The following is a 6,422-nucleotide window of genomic DNA, read 5'->3' as shown; positions in this document are numbered from 1 at the left end:
GGTTCGGGCGCTCGGGCGATGCTGGAACCCGAACCACGCGTCCTCTGCAGGACGCACGCCTAGACCCCAACCCTTGCACACGTCCTCAGTCAGTCCGAGACCGGAGACCCTCTCAGCTTCCCCCAATCCCAGGCACCGAAAAGTTACCTGGGACGCGCGAGCACTCGGGGCGTGCGCGGCGTGGGAAGCTGGGCGCCCGGTCGCCTCCTCTTTGCTGTGCGCAGGGAGCGCCGGCGGCAGCGCGGGGCCGGGCGTGGGGAGGAGGGCTGCTCGCCGCTCCCCGCCCCCCTTGCAGGAGCAACGGAGGCTGGCGGGCTGCGGCGGGGGCACACGCCCAGAGCCGTGCAGAGCCAGCCAGCCTCGGTCCGGACTTCGCCTCCAGATGCGGGGGAGGGGGACACCGCAGTCCTTTAAGGACAGTGACATTGTAACAGTGCTCGCCTTCCTGGCGCAGAGTCAGGCTTCAGGGGACAATGCCCCACACAGTTGTCATTAGTGATAGCCTCTGGATTTCTGATTAGGGAGTTTATTGCCCCTGTACTCCCCATCCCCTCCGTATCCCTCCCAGACGCTGTGTGTGTGTGTATGTGTGTGTGTGTGTGTGTGTGTGTGTGCGCGCGCGCGCGCGCGTTGGTTGATTGATTGGCTTAGGGACTGCAGTGATTTTTTTTTAAAGAAGAAAAAAGTATCAAATTGGTGGTGTCTTGGACATGGTGAATGCTCAAGAAATATTCAGTTGACAAAACAAACAGCCATTGAGTCATGCCAACTCATAGTGACCCTATAGGGCTGAATAGAACTGCCTCTGTGAGTTTCCAAAACCGAAAGCCTCATTTTCCTTCCCGTTAGGAGCTGGTGGTTTCAAACTACTGACCTCGAGGATCCCAGCCCAACATATAACCACTAGACCACGAAAAAGGCCTGAATTAATGATTGAGGAAGAAGTTTCCTGTCTTTCAACAAGTGGTTACCACCCACTCCTCCCTATTCCCAGCCCAAGAGGGAGTCATTATGGATGGAAGTTTCCACCAGAAGAGCAAGAAGGGACTCACATGTATGACTCCCGATGGGAGAAACAACTCCTGGTCAAGGCACAATATCAATGCTGGTACCAAGGTGCCACAACTCCATACCTTACTTAAAATGTTAAGGCCCTGTCCAAATAGCCCCATATTCACCCCTCTGGGAGCTCCTTTAGGGAGGAAAAAATAAAAGATTTACAAAAGCATTGCATTTACGATTGGGTGCCAGTCTTGTGATGCACATTAAAGGTCTGACAACTGTGGAGACAGGGAGAGTAGTGGGTCTGGCTTGTTGGTACAGCTTCTGGAAGGCAGGAGCATGGCCTGTGTTTCCAGATCAGGAAACTTTAATGGGGGTGGGGCAGAAAAGGAGCCCTGTTGGCCATGTGGGTTAGAAGTTGGGCTTCTAATTACAAGGTTAACAGTTCAAATCCACCTCACATGTTGCCAGAGGAAAATGAGACTGTCTGCTCTGGTAAAGATTTACTGTCTCGGAAACCCTATGGGGTCACTATGAGCCAGTAGGTTTTGTTTGGGTTTGGATGGGAAAGAAAGTTCGAAAATTATTGTCGTATTGCTAGGGAGTTTATGGAACTGTATTCTATAGAAGAACTTCAGCTCCCTCCCCCTATTAAAAAATTGCCATAGCAGTAGTAACCATGCATCATAGTAACCGTGTAGGACAGCGTAGAGCTGTCCGATGGGGCTTCCCAGGCTAAACTCTTTAAGGAAGCAGCCACATCTTTCTTCCCTAGAGCAGCTGGTGGGGTCAAAATGCCAATCTTCCCATTTGCAGCCTAGTACTTAATCACTGCACCAACCAAGGCCCTTTCCCTAGAACATGAGCAGGTTTAGCATTTTTTGGTAACAGATTTATTGGCACTTCATCCACATATACAATTCAATAGGTCAATCATATCAAGAAGAGTTGTATAATCATTACCACAATCAATTGTAGAACATTTTCTTCTTCCTTGTACTCATTGTTATTTGTGTAATTATTTTTTTCAATTGTGCAAAGATGTATCCAACAAAACATTCTCCAATTGAACAAATTCTACAGGTATAATTCAGTATCCTTGATTATACTCTTCATGCTGTACAACCATTATTGATATCCCTCTCCAAATTTTTATACCACCATTAAAATAAACTCAATGCTCCTAAACAAAAAACTCTATGTAAGGAAGCATGAATTAAATCATGTTTTAAAAGAAATAACCTGGTGACACAGCACAGATTTGAATGGGGACAAATGCCTGGGAGCTGATAGGAAGAAAGTATCGCACTATTCCAAGTATGTACCAGAGGTAACAAGGGCCCAAACTGTCTTTCAAGTGACAGGTATACTATAGGTGACAGTTTAAATGTTGAAAAGTTTGGGGATTGTGTGTATTAACTTCCTATGAGGGCACAGAAGTGTTGCTATAAAGTCCACTGCAATTCACAGCAACCCTATAGGACAAGAGCCCTTGGAGAGCAGTGGTTAAAGCATTTGGAGATGGTTCGAACCTGCCAGCTGCTCTGGGAGATAGTCTGCTGTTGCAAAGATGACAGCCTTGGAAACCCCTAGGGCGGCTGTATTCCATCTTATAGAATCACTGTGTCTCGTGCTTGCTTCGGCAGCACCTATATTCAAATTAGAATCACTGCGTCTCAGAATCTACTCCAGAGCAACATGGTAGGCTTAGTTTTTAAGTTTTCTCCCAGGATTGAACCACTACCCTGTTGGTTAAGTCTAGCTTTTAACCACTGCGCTGCCACCAGGGCTCCTCAGAGAGAGTCACCATGAGGTGGAATCGACTCTGTGGCAATGGATATACAAATGTTACAGACATAGGCAATAACTCCCTGGGTAAAGAAAGCCTGCCTTAGGGACAATGCAAGGTTTCAAGTTGGACTGCTAACCACAAGGTCAGCAGTTTGAGCCCACCAGCACCTCCTAGAGAGACATGCGACCTGGCGCTCCTGTAAAGATTTACGGCTTCAGAAACCTACAGGGGCAGCTCTACTTTGTTCTCTATGGTTGCTATGAGTGGGGACTGACTCATAAGCAGTGAGTTTACTGGTTATCTCACTTACAGTTTAATATTATGTCACTTTACTCCCACTTTGAAATGACTGAGCCAGGCCTTACTTGTAACCAAGTCTTCAACACAACCACATGTGCAACTTTTAAATAATTTGAAAGGCCTTTCTTGCACTAAAACACCAAATTATGTCCATTGCCACAGAGTTGTTACCGATTCTTAGTGACCATATATAAGGTTTTGAGGCTATAAATCTTGATAGGAACAGATACCCTATCTTTGCCCCAGAGTGGCTGGTAGGTTTGAACTGCTGCCCCAGTACTCCAATGCTTACCAACAGCAATATCAGGGTTCCTATTCTTGCCCTAAAGTAAAACTAATTGAGAATTTTATGTACCCATCCTGCCTCACCTGAAAATTAAACATAAATACACATTTAGGAAAAGATCTAATAACTCAGGAAACAGTATTAGATGCACATATCTAATGAGGTATATGTGTATGTTGTGTATATGGTCTGAGAATGACAAATGATTCTGTTGTGTGCACACAAAAACATCCGCCTCTACAAGTGGATGGTTTACAATAAACACTAAGTTGGCATCATCATTCAAAAGAAACAGATGGTATCACATTTTCATTCATTTTATTGCCTATTTTTGCTATTCTTTTTTAATTGAAAGAAAACTGTAGTGTACAGGACTCATTAATCTTAGACTTCTTGGCAATGAATAAAATGCAGCAATACCACAGGAAACAGTGAGTTGACACTGTTGCTGCAGCCATGGGCTCAGACATGGCAAAGTTGTGATGATGACTTGGGACCCAAGAGGGTGCCTTTCTGTTAAGCAAGAGTTTCTAAGAGTCCGACAGCAACAACATGAAAATGACTAGTATCATGGGAGAGAGAAAGAAAGAAAGAAAGAAACATTTGAAATGCCAGCTAACTATCCTAATCTTCCAAGTATTAAAAATCTGGCTAAACATTTTGCTGTATAGCCCAAGAGTATATTTGGAAAACAATGACAAGAAATCCTTTTAAGGCTTCACAAAGGCTGTCTGCTAAACTGTTTTTGTTTTTCTTTGCACAGGATAGATAAAAAAGAAATACACACATACCCTCCACCAGCAGCAACCCCCCTCCCACCCCTGCCACCTCCAAAATATCAACTGATGAGTAGAACATAGCTCTTCCAATCATCGGCTTGCATCCCAGTGATAACTCTCACTTCTTTCCACCTTGTTAATGTCGTGCAGGAGCCCCACTCAGTCATCTCTGTCTCCCCGCAGCGTCTCACTGGGTACATTGCAAGCAGGCATTTCGCATTTTTGTCAAAGGAATGAACAGATGTCAAATAATGAACTCAGCTGCCAACTGACTTTGAGAGTTCAGATTCCTCGTATGTAAAATGAGAGGCTATTTCTAAAATGTCTTAGGGCGCAGAAATACTAGAATTCTATAAAGTAAAAAGACATTATCACATCTTAGTGCCTGCTGAGTAAAGACAATAATGAAAAACCTACCATTTAACTCTCATCAGGAAATAAAATAATGAACTCTTCCATATGGAAAAGAAAGTAACAAAATACAGTGGAAGGAAAGGTGACAATATAATTGCCATTGGAATCTGCTTTCTAAAGAGATTAGATTTCCCTCTATAGCTTCCATTGTCAAAAATAAAGCCACCTGCACCCCCAAAGAATTCTTTATTCTTGCCAGTGTATAACTCCTTGTGTGTGTGTGTGTGTGTGTGTGTGTGTGTGTGTGTGTGTGTAATATCCTTATGCTGCTTTTTTCCAGTAAAATAACTATGGAGAGAGGTAACCTTTTGTACTGTGCCAGAGTTAGTGCAGATCTGGCATCAAAATGCAATTCTTCAGATTACTAGTTAACTGCAGCTCTAGCACATAATATCAAGTGCTGTTTAATATTAAAATAATCTACCACGTCATCAAATATAACAATAGAAACATGAGCAGCACAGGCGAAATAAGTGAAACTTCATCAAAATTCAATCCTTTTGTCCAAAGGACTTTACCAACAAAGCGAAAAGACAACCTACAAATTAGGAGAATATTTTGGTTCAGTACTCATACAACAAGTGTCTAACATCTAAGGTATATTTAAACACTTCTGCAATTAAGAAGAAAAAAACAAAAACTTAAACAAAACCTGGGCAAAGGAGGTGAGCGGGCATTTTATCAAAGAGGATATTCGTGTGCCAGCAAGCACATGAAAAGATGCTCAAAGTCAAGAATCATTAGAGATAAGCAAATCAAACCCACAATGAGATACCACTTATTCCCACTAAGATGGTTCAAAACAAGCAAACAAAAAAGGAAAACAAATGTTGAGAAGTACGTGGAGAACTTAGAGCCATTATCCTTTGCAGATGAGAATGCAAAATGGTACAGCCACTATGGAAAATGCTTGGGAATTCCTCAAACATTGCAAATATTAACATAGAACTACCAGACAGTCCAGCAATTGTATGCCTAAGTATACAAGGGTAAGTGATTCGGTAGAGCTACTATGGTTCCAGTTCATATATGCCTGGTGTTATCCCAGTGCGCAGTGGTTAACCTGTCTCCGTGATCAGTGGATGGTTGCAGACAGGTTCTCGCAGTAATACACGTGTCTGAGTCTCAATGTGCCTTCAAAAGCAAACCTACCGCACAGCCCCGGACTTCCGCCTCCACACCTCTTTTCATATCGAAGCCTCAAAGGACATTTAAAAGGAACACAATTTGAGTCCCTCAAGGATGACCTTTTTGACATGGGGTATAATCAAGAAACAAAAAATTGGGGAAGGGTTAGAGAGATGGAAACACTGTTCTCAGAAATGTCTAGACCTAGATGGAGGGTATGCCCAGAAACAGTAGCTCCACATTTTTATCTTTTTCTTCATTAAAGGTTTCACTGGTTTTGTAGTATTTTTTAAACTTACTCTCATATACCTCAGAGACTTGAAAGCAATGGTACAAACATGTACACCAATATTCACTATTAGATACCAATGTCCTATTACAGGACTATCCACTATTAGATACCCACGTCCTATTTCAGGACTATCCACTATTAGATACCCATGTCCTATTTCAGGACTATTCACTATTAGATACCCACATCCTGTCTCAGGACTATTCACTATTAGATACCCACATATTATTTCAGGACTATTCACTATTAGATACCCACATATTATTTCAGGACTATTCACTATTAGATACCCATGTCCTGTCTCAGGACTATTCACTATTAGATACCCACATATTATTTCAGGACTATTCACTATTAGATACCCACGTCCTATATCAGGACTATTCACTATTAGATATTAGATACCCATGTCCTATTACAGGACGATTC

The 6,422-nt window shown here is 42.9% G+C and overlaps 1 protein-coding gene across 24 annotated transcripts in view; it reads right to left on the bottom strand.

Annotated features, from left to right (window-relative positions):
• EPB41L3 (erythrocyte membrane protein band 4.1 like 3) overlaps positions 1-6,422 on the bottom strand; it is a 268,892-nt gene that overhangs the window by 177,199 nt on the left and 85,271 nt on the right. The window contains exon 1 of one of the 24 annotated variants that reach the window (XM_045296251.1): positions 148-195. The exons of the other annotated variants lie outside the window; for them this stretch is intronic. The gene's annotated coding sequence lies outside the window, so the exon portion shown is untranslated. Of the gene's footprint in view, positions 1-147; positions 196-6,422 lie in introns of those variants that run through there. 24 annotated transcript variants of the gene reach the window in all.

Source organism: Echinops telfairi, unplaced genomic scaffold (genome assembly GCF_000313985.2).
Source record: "Echinops telfairi isolate 266 unplaced genomic scaffold, ASM31398v2 ScPeMD7_7400;HRSCAF=8409, whole genome shotgun sequence".
In the NCBI taxonomy this organism is placed as follows: Eukaryota; Metazoa; Chordata; class Mammalia; order Afrosoricida; family Tenrecidae; genus Echinops; species Echinops telfairi.
The sequence above is the reverse complement of the archived record's forward strand: the minus strand, read 5'-3'. Positions and strand labels throughout refer to the sequence as shown.